The sequence below is a fragment of the Cervus canadensis genome, chromosome 18, assembly GCF_019320065.1.
Source record: "Cervus canadensis isolate Bull #8, Minnesota chromosome 18, ASM1932006v1, whole genome shotgun sequence".
Classification (NCBI taxonomy): domain Eukaryota; kingdom Metazoa; phylum Chordata; class Mammalia; order Artiodactyla; family Cervidae; genus Cervus; species Cervus canadensis.
The window spans coordinates 27,628,389-27,642,325 of record NC_057403.1 but is presented as its reverse complement, the minus strand read 5'-3'; the positions used below and the strand labels follow the sequence as shown (position 1 = coordinate 27,642,325).

Sequence of the window (13,937 nt, the reverse complement as noted above, 5' to 3'; positions counted from 1 at the left end):
AAGGAAATGGCAACCCACTCCAGTATTCTTGGCTGGAAAATTCCATGGACAGAGGACCCTGGCAGGCTACAGTCCATGGGGTCGCAAAGAGGTGGCCACAACTGAGTGACTGAGCACACTGATAAATGCTACAGTGTGACTGAACCTCGAAGACATTATGGTAAGAGAAAGAAGCCAGAGATAGAAGGCCAGATAGTGTGACATTCCACTGACACGAAACATTCATATAAATCAAATGCAAAGAGACAGAAAAAAGTAGATCAGTAGCTGCCAGGACCTAAGGAGAGGAAGGAAATGGGGAGTGGTTATCAATTAATACAGCTTTTTTTTTAATGTGATAAAGACATTCTAGAATTAGATGGTGGTGATGGTCGCACAACTATACTTCAAGTTTTAAAAAAGAGTAAAATCATTAAAAAGGAAAAAAGAATTAAAGAAAAATATGAGAATGATGTCTCAGCAAATTCAGAATACTAATAAAAGAGATATTCAAAAAAACAGAACCAAATAAATTCTAGAGTTGAAAAATATAATAACTGATATTAAAAAATTAACTAAGGGCTCAACACCAGATGTGAACTGGAATCACTGAAATTAAAGATTAACCAATTGAGATTACCTAGACTGAGAAACAGGAAGAAAAAAGTCTCAGAGACTGTGGGACACCATCAAGCATACCAGCATCAGAGAAGGAGAAGAGAGGGAAAAAGGCACAAAAAAAGTATTTGAAGAAATCAGTTCCATTCAGGCGCTCAGTCGTTCTGACTCTTTGCAAGCCCATGGACTGCAGCACGCCAGGCTTCCCTGTCCATCACCAATTCCCAGAACTTGCTTAAACTCATGTCCATCAAGTCAGTGATGCCATCCAACCATCTCATCCTCTGTCGTCCCCTTCTCCTCCTGCCTTCAATCATTCCCAGCATAAGGGTCTTTTCCAAGAAGTCAGTTCTTCGCATCAGGTGGCCAAAGTACTGGAGTTTGAGTTTCAGCATCAGTCCTTCCAATGAATATTCAGGACTGATTTCCTTTAGGATTGACTGATTTGATCTCCTTGCAGTCCAAGGGACTCTTAAGAGTCTTCTCCAACACCACAGTTCAAAAGCATCAATTCTTCTGTGCTCAGCTTTCTTTATAGTCCAACTCTCACATCTAGACAGGACTATTGGAAAAACCATAGCTTTGACTAGATGGACCTTTGTTGGCAAAGTAACGGCTTTGCTTTTCAATATGCTGTCTAGGTTGGTCATAGCTTTTCTTCTAAGGAGCAAGCATCTTTTAATTTCATGGCTGTAGTCACTATTTGAAGTTATTTTGGAGCCCCCCAAAATAAAATCTCTCACTCTTTCCATGGTTTCTCCATCTATTTGCCACAAAGCAATGGGAGCAGATGCCATGATCTTCGTTTTCTGAATGTTGAGTTTTAAGCCAGCTTTTTCACTCTCCTCTTTCACTTTCATCAAGAGGCTCTTTAGTTCTTCTTTGCATTCTGCCATAACGGTGGTGTCATCTGCATATACGAGGTTATTGATATTTCTCCCAGCAACCTTGATTCCAGGTTGTGCTTCATCCAGCACAGTGTTTCTTGTGATGTACTCTGCATAGAAGTTAAATAAGCCAGGTGACAATATACAGCCTTAACGTACTCCTTTTCCTATTTGGAACCAGTCTGTTGTTCCATGTCCAGTTAGTTCTAACTGTTGCTTCTTGACCTGCATACAGATTTCTCAGGAAGGAGGTAAGGTGGTCAGGTATTCCCATCTCTTTCAGAATTTTCCATAATTTGTTGTGACCCACACAGTCAAATGCTTTGGCGTAGTCAATAAAGCAGAAGTAGATATTTTTCTGGAACTCTCTTGCTTTTTCTATGATCTAATGTATGTTGGCAATTTGATCTCTGGTTCCTCTGCCTTTTCGAAATCCGGCTTGAACATCTGGAAGTTCACAGTTCATGTACTGTTGAAGCCTCGCTTGGAGAATTTTGAGCTTTACTTTGCTAGTGTGTGAGATGAGTGCAACTGTGCAGTAGTTTGAACATTCTTTGGCATTGCCTTTCTTTGAGATTGGAATGAAAACTGACCTTGTCCAGTCCTGTGGCCACTGCTGAGTTTCCCAAATTTGCTGGCACATTCAGTGCAGCACTTTCACAACAACATCTTTTAGGATTTGAAATAGCTCAACTGGAATTCCTTCACCTCCACTGGCTTTGTTTGTAGTGATGCTTCCTAAGGCCCACTTGACTTCGCATTCCAGGATGTCTGGCTCTAGGTGGGTAATCACACCATCGTGGTTATCTGGGTCATGAAGATCTTTTTTGTATAGTTCTTCTTTATATTCTTGCCACCTCTTCTTAATATCTTCTGCTTCTGTTAGGTCCATACCATTTCTGTCCTTTATTGTGCCCATTTTTGCATGAAATGTTCCCTTGGTATCTCTAATTTTCTTGAAGAGATCTCTAGTCTTTCCCATTCTATTGTTTTCTTCTATTTCTTTGCATTGATCACTGCAAAGGCTTTCTCATCTCTCCGTGCTATTCTTTGGAACTCTGCATTCAGATCGGTATATCTTTCCTTTTCTCCTTTACCTTTAGCTTCTCTTCTTTTCTCAGCTATCTGTAAGGCCTTCTCAGACAACCTTTTTGCATTTCTTTTTCTTGGGGATGGTCTTGATCCCTGCCTCCTGTACAACGTCACAAACCTCCAACCATAGTTCTTCAGGCATTCTGTCTATCAGATCTAATCCTTGAATCTATTTGTCACTTCCACTGCATAATCAATAAGGAATTTGATTTAGATCATACCTGAATGGTCTAATGGTTTTCCCTACTTTCTTCAATTTAAGTCTGAATTCGAAGAAATGAAGTTCCCAAACTTCTCAAATTTGATGAAAAGCACATGAATCTATACATTTATGAAGCTCAACAAACTCCAAGTAGGATAAACTTAAAAAAAAAAAAAAATCAGTCTAGACATATTATAATCCAATTGCTGAAAGCCAAAGAGAAAATCTTGAAGGCAATAAGAGAAAAGCAACTCATCAATACAGTTGACTCTGTAGTTATGTAAAGTTGCTATGAAGAGGGAATTAGCAAATACTAAATCAGTACTCCTAGAAGACATGCGAAGTTAACATCCTGTAAATGCCTGGTCAAAACATTTTCACCAACCAATTAACATATAACACTGTTTTATGTTTCTATTTAAAGATACCTTACTTAACATATATTGTTGATTCATTAACATTGAACTCACAGGCAACAGCACTATAATTCATGTCTAATTAAGCTCATCAAACACATGGATTTTCTCTGTTAGGTACATCACAGCCTTCCTGGACTTAGGAACACTAGAGAGCACTTCAGCAATATACTTAGGGGCCATTTTAAACAGTGAAACTGCCAACAAAAGTATAAAAATGCAAAAAACGTGGCACTCAATAGACTAGGAAAAGAATACTTGTTTATAGTCTGAGAGCTGAAATGAGAAGGCAGAGCGTCACCCTGTTCAACCCCAGCTGGGGGTGTGCAAGTTGGGCAATTCAAATTTTTTGCCACTTTGCACATGTCTACAACTGACCACAAGAGCTCTGCAAGTATTTATTTTGTGTTGAAAATAAATTTTAGCCAGTAAGCTAATCTGCAAACATAGGATCTGAGATTTGTGAGAATCTATGTGAGGATCAACTATGTATATAATACTATTTGAAACACTTGTATTCCCAACATAATGGGGTACACCTCTTCTTTAAAATATAATATACAAATACATCAATCTATGAAACAAATAATCAGAGGGTTACTGACCATCTTGAAAGATACACAGAAGCTCCTTTAAGTAGTGAACCCCAGGATATATTTAATGTAACAACTCAACTAGTTCAGTATGCACAACCTTTCAGGATTTCATTGCGATTTTAAAAGGCTCAAGCCTATATATTTAAGGTATAATCTATCTGACAAATTAGAAGCACATAATTTATAGAGACAAATCTATGCTTTAAGAGCACAAGTACAGACTTGCCTGATGGTGCAGTGCATAAGGTCCATTTGCCAGTACAGGGGACACACGTTTGGTCCCTGGTCCAGGAAAGTTCCCACGCTGCGACCAAGCCCATGCACCAGATACCGAACCCAGGCTCCAGGCCCGCGCGCCACACCTGCAGGGTCAGTGCGCCCCAACTGCTCATGCCCACGAGCCTAGAGCCTGCGCTCCACAACAGAAGCCCCCACCACGAGGAGCCCCAGCACCACAGCTAGAGAGATCCCCGACTTGCCGCAAAGAGAGAAAACCCAAGAAAAGCAGCGGAGGCACAGCACAGCCAAGAAATAAATTAATTTAAAAAATGAGACAACAATCACACTTGGAGAATCACCTACTCCTTTTTTCCCCCTTCTAGAATGCATTATTTAAAAAATAAAATTTGTAAAGACTAAACAAGTGGAGGAATTGCTATTATTCATTACATTTTTTATTTTAGTGCTAAGCTCATGGCGAACATTTTTATAAAAATGCCAGTAGATATTACAAAGGCTTAAAGAACACCTTAACAAGTTAAAATATACATTAATACAGACTGGTTTGCATATAGCTGCTTCATCAAAGATGATTACTTCAATCAAAAAGAGAAACAATAACAAGTGTTGGAGAGAATGTAGAGAAACTGGAACTCTCATACATTGCTGGTAGGATTGTAAAAAGTATAGCACTTTGGGAAACAGTTTGGCAGCTCCTCAAAATAAGTACAGTGTTACCACATGACCCAGCAATTCCACTCCAATGTATATATTCAAGAGACAGAAAAATATAAATTCACACAAAAACCTACACATCAATGTTCACAGCAGCCTTATTCAAAGTAATCAAAAAACAGAAACAACACAAATCTCTTATCAACTGATACATGAATAAACAAAATGTGGCACAGATATACAACGGAACATTAAATATATATTATGCACATATAAAGGAATGAAGTACTGATACATGCTATTATAAAACATGGACAAATTTTGAAAACACTGTACTAAGTGCAAGAGAAGCCAGACACAAGAAGCTACATATTATATACCCTGACTGGTACGTAATGCCCAGAATGGAAGATCCATAGAAACAAGCAGATTTATGGAATGGAGAGTCACTGCTAACGAGTGCAGGGTTTCTGTTTAGGGTAATAACAAGACTTTGAAGTTAGACAGTGTGACTGCCGAACAACCCTGAGTATACTGTAACACAGGGTATGTGAGTTATATCTCAACAAGGCTGCTATTTTCCCTATGCAACTTCTTATTTAACAGCAGAAGGTGAATAATAAAAAATAAGTTTTGGGGACTTCCCTTGCAGTCCAGTGAGTAAGACTCCAAGCTCAGGACTTCCCTGGTGGCTCAGTGATAAAGAATCTACATGCCAGTGAAGGAGATGTGGGTTTGATCCCTGATCCGGGAAGATCCCACACGCCTGGAGCAACAAAGCCTTTGCACCACAACTACTGAGCCTGTGCTCCAGAGCCCAGGAGCCACAATTACTAAGCGCATGTGCTGCAACTACTGAAGCCTATGTGCCCTAGGGCCTGTGCTCCTCAACAAGAGGAGTCACTGTCATGAGAAGCCTGTGTATCACAACTGGAGAGTAGCTCCCACTCTCCACAACTAGAGAAAAGCCCGTGCAGCAACGAAGTCTCAGTACAACCAAAAATAAATAAATAAATAATTTTTTAAAGTGACAAAATCTACATTTTAAAAAAAAGATTCCAAGCTCCCAATGCAGGGGGCATAGGTTCGATCCCTGGTCAGGGAACTAAGATCCTGCATGCCACAACCAAAAAAAAAAAAAAAAGTTTTCCAGGGCTACCTTTCAATTCAGATGAAGGAAAAAGATCTCAAGGTACTAAATGTCCTGCACTAGACCGCACAGTACCTGCATCTTTACTCCCAGAAATGCATATGGAAGTATTCTATTCAGCACTATCCTTGTTAAGCTATGCTACAGGAACAAATCCTGAAAGGAGTGACCTAACCTAAGATGATTTATTTCTTGCTCACATAACATTCAATGAGGGTCTGGCAGCCCTTCAGCTTGTAGGGACATCACTGGAACTTGTACTTTCCACAGTCACCTTAGCACAAGAAAATAAACCCATATCCACTCTTCACTGCCTCCTAATATAAGTGACACACATCACTTCCCAACATAAGTGACACACATCACTTCCCAACATAAGCGGCACACGTCACCTCCCTTTGGTCAGAATTAGTCACATGTGCTAATGTAACTGCAAGATAAACTGGGAAATGTAGGGGGACACATGGAATATAAGTTAAGCAATACAGCTGGCCACCCAGCCCAGCTGTGGCTTGCAGTTTTTACCAGATGGTGAAGAGCAATTCTGATTCCACAGAGTAGAGACAGTTTTGCAATTTGGTGTCCCTACAACTGCTGTCTCGAGGCCAGGTGATTCTCACATAGGCTGCTCTAGGACACGGCTCTCTGTTGTGTATGTATGCAGAGTGGGGGAGTAGAAGGAGGTGGGGAGAGAAAGGTCAGATTCCTTTTAGAAACTGATGACAAAACACTTCATAGTCAAACATGTATCCAAAACACCAGAGCTTTCCTTCAGTTTTGGATTTGGAGTCCCAGGTGAAGAACCACCTGCTGTTCACACTCTCCATGCTCCCCTTCTCTTCCCTACAGAAGGCTACATAGAGCTGGAGGCAGCAGGTGACTTCATCAAAACTGCATTCAGGGTTGGTCCAGCAGATAACCAAACAGGGGAGGCCAAAGGCTCAAGTTAACACATTCCAGGGAACCAAAGAGAAATATATACTGGACCCTTTGTGATTTTTTTTTTTTTTTTTTGGCTTACTTTTTAATTTGGTTGGTTGGTTGTTCATTGGCCATGCCGTTTGGCTTGTGGGATCTTGGTTCCCCTACCAGGGATTGAACCTGTGCCCCCTACAGGGGAAGCACGGGGTTGCTAATCACTGAAGCACCAGGGAATCTCCATACTGGACCCTTTGAATCCATATCACAGCCTGTGTACCTATATTCTCGAGGTCTGGTCCTCAGGTCATGAGCATCATAATTGAATGGTTAAAGACCAAAGGTACAGGACTTCCCTAGTAGTCCAGAGGTTAAGACTCCACGTGCCAAGGCAGGGGACATGGGTTTGATCCCTGGTTCAGGAAGATCCCACATGCCAAGGAGCAACTAAGCCCATGCACCGAAACTACTGAAGCCATGCACCCTAGAGCCCCTGCTCCCCAACAGGAGAAGCCACCGCAATGAGAAGCTCGCGCACCACAACTAGAAAGCAGTCCCTGCGCACCACAGCTAGAGAAAGCCCACATGCAGCAACAAAGCCCCAGCCCAGCCAAGAGAAAAAAAAGACCAAAGATGCATCTGTATTAGGGTAAGTCTGTCTACATGTCACATCAGTGTTCAAGGAGTGGTTATAATGCCCATAGAACATGTTATTAAGAATGGCGGGGAAAAAAAAGAATGGAAAACTTTAAGCAATTTTTGATAAGATCCCATAGTAACATTAACCTTGTTAGACTAGCATGAAAGGAAAAAGCCAACCATAGCTTAAGGACTTTCTTCTCTGACACTAGAATTAGAATGTCCCTCTTAATGGAATGACTGTTAAAATACTGATTCCTGGGGTACACTCCAAATCTAAAGAATCTATCTTTGGAACCAGGAGCAGAAAAAAATATGCCTTTTTTACAAGATTCTCAAGTGGTTCTATACACATACTATAATTTGAGAACAAAACCGGTCAGCTGAAAACCTGCTGAAAGTCACAAGGATGAGGACACCCGAAGATGCAGACTATATAAACACTACTTACAGCAACTCATGTATTTCATCAACATGCCTATTCATTCAAAAATCCAGAAAGGGACTTCCACCTCCAAGTGATAAATGATTCTATATCTTAGAATCAAGGGGCTGGCTGGACAATTCAATGAAAACTTCTGCTTATATCATAATTGCTTCTAACAAAACCATTTTAGTCCCACAGTTAAGGCTGGGGTTCTTCACCAGACAGAACAAACAAGACCCTTTTTTGGCTTCTACTTATTCTTAATAGATCTGGTGTTCCTGTGCTGATCTTTGCTGTAATCAAAACTAGACAGTGTTGAATTCAACGAAGTATCATGGAATTGAAATACCATTCAAGTCCTATCATTTTCAAATGGAACTTTGCCAGAAACAATATGCAAAGAAGGTGGTGACACGCATCTCAGGAGTCATCATCATGGCAGTCATCATAATAGCCCTTCACAAAATGTTGCTGGAAGCTTGGTGATAGGCACGCATGAAGTTCATTGTATTATCTGCTCTACTGTTGCACATGATCAAACATTTCCATAAATAAAAAGTTTAAAAAGGGACGTCCCTGGTGACACAGTGAATAAGAATCCAACTGCCAATGCAGGGGACATAGGTTCAATCCCTGGTCCAGGAAGATTTCACATGCCAACTAAGCTCGTGTGCCACAACTACTGAGCCTGTGTGTTGCAACTACTAAAGCCCGAGTGCCTAGAGCCTGTGCTCCACAAGAGAAGCCACTGCAACGAAAAACCCATGTACAGTATCAAAGAGTAGCCCCTCTACATCACAACTAGAGAAAGCCCACGTGCAGCAACAAAGACCCAGTAAAGCCAAACAAAGTTTAAAATGCACACAAACATGTATGTAAGCATGGGGATACATCCCTTCCTTTTTTAAAGTATTCTCAGTGCTTGTCTTGCTCTTTTTTGAAAGCTTCCCTCCCCATTTATCTCCCTGAAGGGCTAAAATATGTTCAATCCATTTAAGGACATTTCTGCTCTGTATTTTCTTGAAAAGAATTTTCACTGGGAAAATATTCACCATTTATGAATCCACTATTCATGCTACATGGAAATAAATATGCATTGTGAAAGACCTCAGAAGTTAGCTGCAGCCAAGACTTGTAAGATTTGTGTTGTATTCATAAGTTTTAATGCTGCCTAAGACTCTCAAACACATAGTAGAAAAGGACATTTTAGTAGATGTCACAACTTTTCAACACTACAATAATTTGCAAAAACTCTCAATAAATTAAAATTGAACTCAGACCTAACTACATCTTTTAAAACATTCCTTTCTGTAATCAAAGTCAGCAGCAATTTGTAATTCAACCAATAACAAAGAACAGGCTTGAAACTAGACAAAAGCTAAGTATAAAAGGGTTTTCCTTATGGCAGAAACCAACACAATATTGTACAGCAATTATCCTCTAATTAAAAATGAACAATAATTCTTTAAAAGGGTTTTCTTATACCCATAACTGATAACATTTAAAAAGGTGGTCATCCTGAGAAAACTTGAAGAGCTTCCCTTCAGAGAATGTAGTGGAAAACAGTGGTCTTGGGGCAGACTAACTGGGTGGGATCCTGGCTCTGCCCCTTACCAGCTATGTGACCTTGGGCAAGTTCCTTAACCTCTCTGTGCCTCAGTTTCATCGTCTGTAAAATAGGGATAATAACCATAACTACTGTTATTGAGTTGGATGAGTTTATACACAGAAAGTATGTAGAATAATGTCTGGCACATATTAAGCACTAAATGTTTGATGATCCTATTATCATCATTCCAATAAGTGAAAATAAGTAGGCATCATTATTCTGCTTGTCTGAGAAAAAGTTACTGACAAGAAAGGTCTTATAAAGTCATCCAATCCCTTAACTGAATAGAAATCTCTGTATTCTAGGGTGGCTGGCATCACGTTTCAATGTGTGTGATAGCTATTATCTGTGAACACAGAGAACAATTTAAAATCCATTTCAGTCATTAAGCCAATAGAGAAAAAAGGAGTGAAAAACAGTCCTATCGTCAGAAATGGGGCTTCCCAGGCGGCACTTGTGATAAAGAACCCTCCTGCCAATGCAGGAGACATAAGAGACTCAGGTTCGATCCCTGGGTTGGGAAGATCTGCTGGAGAAGGGCAAGGCATTCCACTCCAGTATTCTTGCCTGGAGAATCCCATGGACAGAGAAGCCTGACAGGCTACAGTCCATGGGGTCACACAAAGTCAGACACCACTGAAGTGACTTAGCACGCATGCAGCACTCAGCACGCATTGTCAGAAACGGTATGGCACAAAGTAGCTTCATTTCAAGATGACAGGCTAAATAAAACAGGCACATGAACTTACCTGCCCACCTTGCTCAAATCCCAAAGACATAACAGTAAAGATATTCACAAGGGAATCAACATAACAGTAATAAGAACAGCTGAGGGATACAGTCTTTTAAGTGCTGGTCACTTTCTAGAAGAAAGAGAGAAAGCAGAGGAAATTGTACAACAAGATAAACCAGAGGAGAGCTAGACATTTCACAGAACACGTAAAGCCAAAGGCAGGTGGAGAAGCAGAGTCCTCCTCCAGGAAGAGCTGGATAAATGCCCAGCTTTGAATCAGCAGGTACAGTCAAGAGTGGGAAATAGGTTCATCTACCTGGTCTCCTCCATATTTCTCACTCTTGGCCACGGAATCAGCCAACTCCTATTAGTGGTACAGAGAAGGGTTATTTCAAATTAAAAGAGGATCTTGACTGTATCTCTCTGGTCAACAAAGGAGAAGAGAGACAAATATAAAATCAAAGAAATAAAAGTCTTTTAATCCTTCTATTAAATTTGAATCATGATTTATCTTTTTCTTTCTAAAAAGTACACATTTACTTTACTGAAAAGACCTAAATTCATATCTCAGTTGCAATTATCTCCCTTAATACCATTTCCTCCCACCAACTAGAATGAGAACTCCTTATAGAAATGGCTGATTCTTGGGACTTCCCTGGTGGTACAGTGGATGCCAATGCAGGGGACACAGGTTGAATCCCTGGTCCGGGAAGATTTCACATGCCATGGAGCAACCAGGCCCATGGGCCACAACTACTAAAGCCCATGTGCCTAGAGCCTGTGCTCCACAAGAGAAGCCACCGTATGAGAAGCCCCTGCACTCCAATGAAGAGTAGCCCCCACTGGACCGCAACCAGAGAAAAGCCCATGTGCAGCAATGAAGACCTAATGCAACCAGAGATAAATAATAAATAACTTTTTTAAAAAAGAAAGGAATCGCTGATTCTAAATCTGGGATCAAAAACTAAAAGATAAGCCCAGGAATTTTTTTCTGGCCAGAAATTAGGGAACCCATTTATTACTACCCAGCCCATGTCCTAGACTCAGAGTCAACCTGAAAATTAAGCTCTATTCATGGCCAAAAGTGGTAAAATCTAAGAATCGAAACAAAAACTCTTTTGGATTGAAATTCCCTAAATATATAAAAATCAATGAGTTTGGACTTGGCAATGATTTCTTGCATATGACATCAAAAGCACAGGCAACAAAAGAAAAACTAGACTAATTTTACTTCATCAAAATTAAAACTTCTATACATCAAATGACACAACTGGCAGAGACAATTTTGGGTAAAAAGATAACCCACAGAATGGGAGAAAATATCTGTAAACCATATATCTGAAAGGAATTAACATCCAGAATATAAAAAGAACTCACACAACCCAAAAACATATATGCAAACAACACAGTTGTCAAATGGGCAAAGGACATGAATAGACATTTGTCAAAGAAATAAACAAATGATCAATAAACACATGAAAGAATACTCAGCATCACCAATCATTAGGGAAATGCAAAGCAAAACCAAAATGAGATACCACTTCATACCCATTAGAAAGACTATCATAAAAAGAAAAAATAACACAGAAAACAAGGCAAGGATATAGAAATTGAAGCCCTTGTTCATTGCTGGTATAAATGTAAAATGGTATAGTCACTTTGGAAAACAGTATGGCAGTTCCTCAAAAAATTAAACATACATTAATAACTAATTACCATATGATCCAGCAAGTCTACTTCTTGGTATAAACAGAAAAAAACTGAAAGCAGGGACTCAGATATTTGTATACCAATGTTCATTGCAGAATTATGCATAATAGCAAAAAGGCTGAAACAAGCCAAACGTCCATCAGTGGATGAATGGATAAACAAAATGTGGTATAACCGTATAATGGAATATTATTCAACTGAAGAAGGAAAGAAATTCTGATACAACTTTAATATAGATGAAACTATTAATCCATGTGGCAACTGACCTCTCTACTTGTCAGACCACAGATCTACAGAAACTTGGCAGTGGTTGTGATACCTGTAGTCTTAAAGTGACATGTGGAAGAAGGTAGAGATCATGGCAGAGGCTTCACTTTGGAAGTAAAGTCACAACTAAATAACAGGATCATCAAGCACCCTGTTTCTCAAGCTCATGCCTGAGATGGGTAAAGAGTGCTGGTTATTTCCCTGGGGAGCCTGTCCTTCATCTTTTCCTGTTTATAGCATCTTTTACCACACACATACACACACATGCTTTTCCCTAATTTCTCTATATGTTCATCTGTTCTTTTACAGTATCAGGTTTTACAACTTCATCTACCTTGTCCAAACTGATGATTAAAAATAGATGAACCCTTTGAAAAAGATATACAAATTGCCAACAAGCCATGGAAAGATGGTTAACATCATTAGCTATCAGGGAAATGCAAATCAAAGTCATGAGATATCACTTTACAACTAGGATGACTATGATAAAAATACAGTCAAAACAAGTGTTGGCAAGGACTGGAATCTGTGGGAATATAAAATGGTGCAGACACTTTGGAAAACAGTCTGGCAGTACCTCAAAAGGTTAAACATAGAATTACCATAAGACCAAATAATTCCACAACTATGTATATACCCAAGAAAAATGAAAGACATATGTCTACACAAAAACCTGTACATGAAGGTCCAGAGCAATATTATTCATAATAGTAAAAAAGCAGAAACAACCCAAATGTGTAACAACTTAGTGGCATATAGCCATACAACAGAATAATATTCTTCAGGCATGAAAGGAATGAAGCATGAGAATTCCCTGGTGGTCCAGTAGTTAGGATTTTGGTGCTTTCACTGCTGGGGCCTGGTTTTCAACCCCTGGTTGGGGAACTAAAATCCCACCAGCCATGCCAAGCGGCCAAAAGAAAAAAAAAAAACAACCCCCAGAAAGGAAGTACTGATACATAAAACAGCATAGATGAGTCTTTAAAACATTACACTAAGTGAAAGACGCCAGAAACAAAGTTCACAAATTGCATGATCCCATTAATATGCAATGTCCAGAATAGGCAAACCCACTGAAACAGAAAGTTGATTAATGGTTGCCTAGAGCTAGGGCAATTGGGAAAAACAAAGCATGACTGCTAATGAGTACAGGGTTTCTTTTTTTTTCCCCCAGCGTTTCTTTTTGGAGTGATGAAAATGTTCTGAAATTGTGGTGGTAGTTGTATTAACTATGAATATACTAAAAATCACTGAATGATACACTTTAAGTGAGTGAACTGATGGTGGGTAACTTACATTTTAATAAAGCTGTTATTGAAAATAAAGATAACGACTGCAAAAACAACTCCTTCTTCAGAGAAAACAGACAGAAAAATCTCTGTCCTCTCCAGTCCACAATGTAAATCTAAATACCCACCCTTGATAATGTGGGGACACTCACAGGAAATTAGGGAGGTAAGTGAAGTTATTGTCCATGAAGTTCAAAGTCCAACCATTTCCATGGCGATTTTTTTTTTTTTTGGTCAGTCAGAATGACACAAACCATATTTAGAAACGCATTCCAGAAAAATGCTTTGAAGAATTTTATTCCCAACATTCACAAATTTAAAGTATCTATTCAGACAAGAGAAAATGTCCAGAAGACCCAGTTCTTAGGTCTCTCTCTCTCCCCTTAGGACTCTCCTTTTTTTGGCTCACCTTCTACTGTCACATTAAAAAGAGTGACAGACAAAGATGCTAGTTCTCCTTGCTTTCCTCCTGCCCCTCTGGCCATTCTTAGTCACCTCTCTGAGTCACTGA

The 13,937-nt window shown here is 39.6% G+C and overlaps 1 protein-coding gene across 4 annotated transcripts in view; it reads right to left on the bottom strand.

Moving 5' to 3' along the window:
* GARRE1 (granule associated Rac and RHOG effector 1) overlaps positions 1–13,937 on the bottom strand; it is an 82,342-nt gene that overhangs the window by 54,302 nt on the left and 14,103 nt on the right. The window contains exon 2 of one of the 4 annotated variants that reach the window (XM_043436343.1): positions 10,177–10,290. The exons of 2 other annotated variants lie outside the window; for them this stretch is intronic. The gene's annotated coding sequence lies outside the window, so the exon portion shown is untranslated. Of the gene's footprint in view, positions 1–2,797; positions 2,934–10,176; positions 10,291–13,937 lie in introns of those variants that run through there. One more of the 4 variants, XM_043436345.1, reaches the window with a different exon arrangement.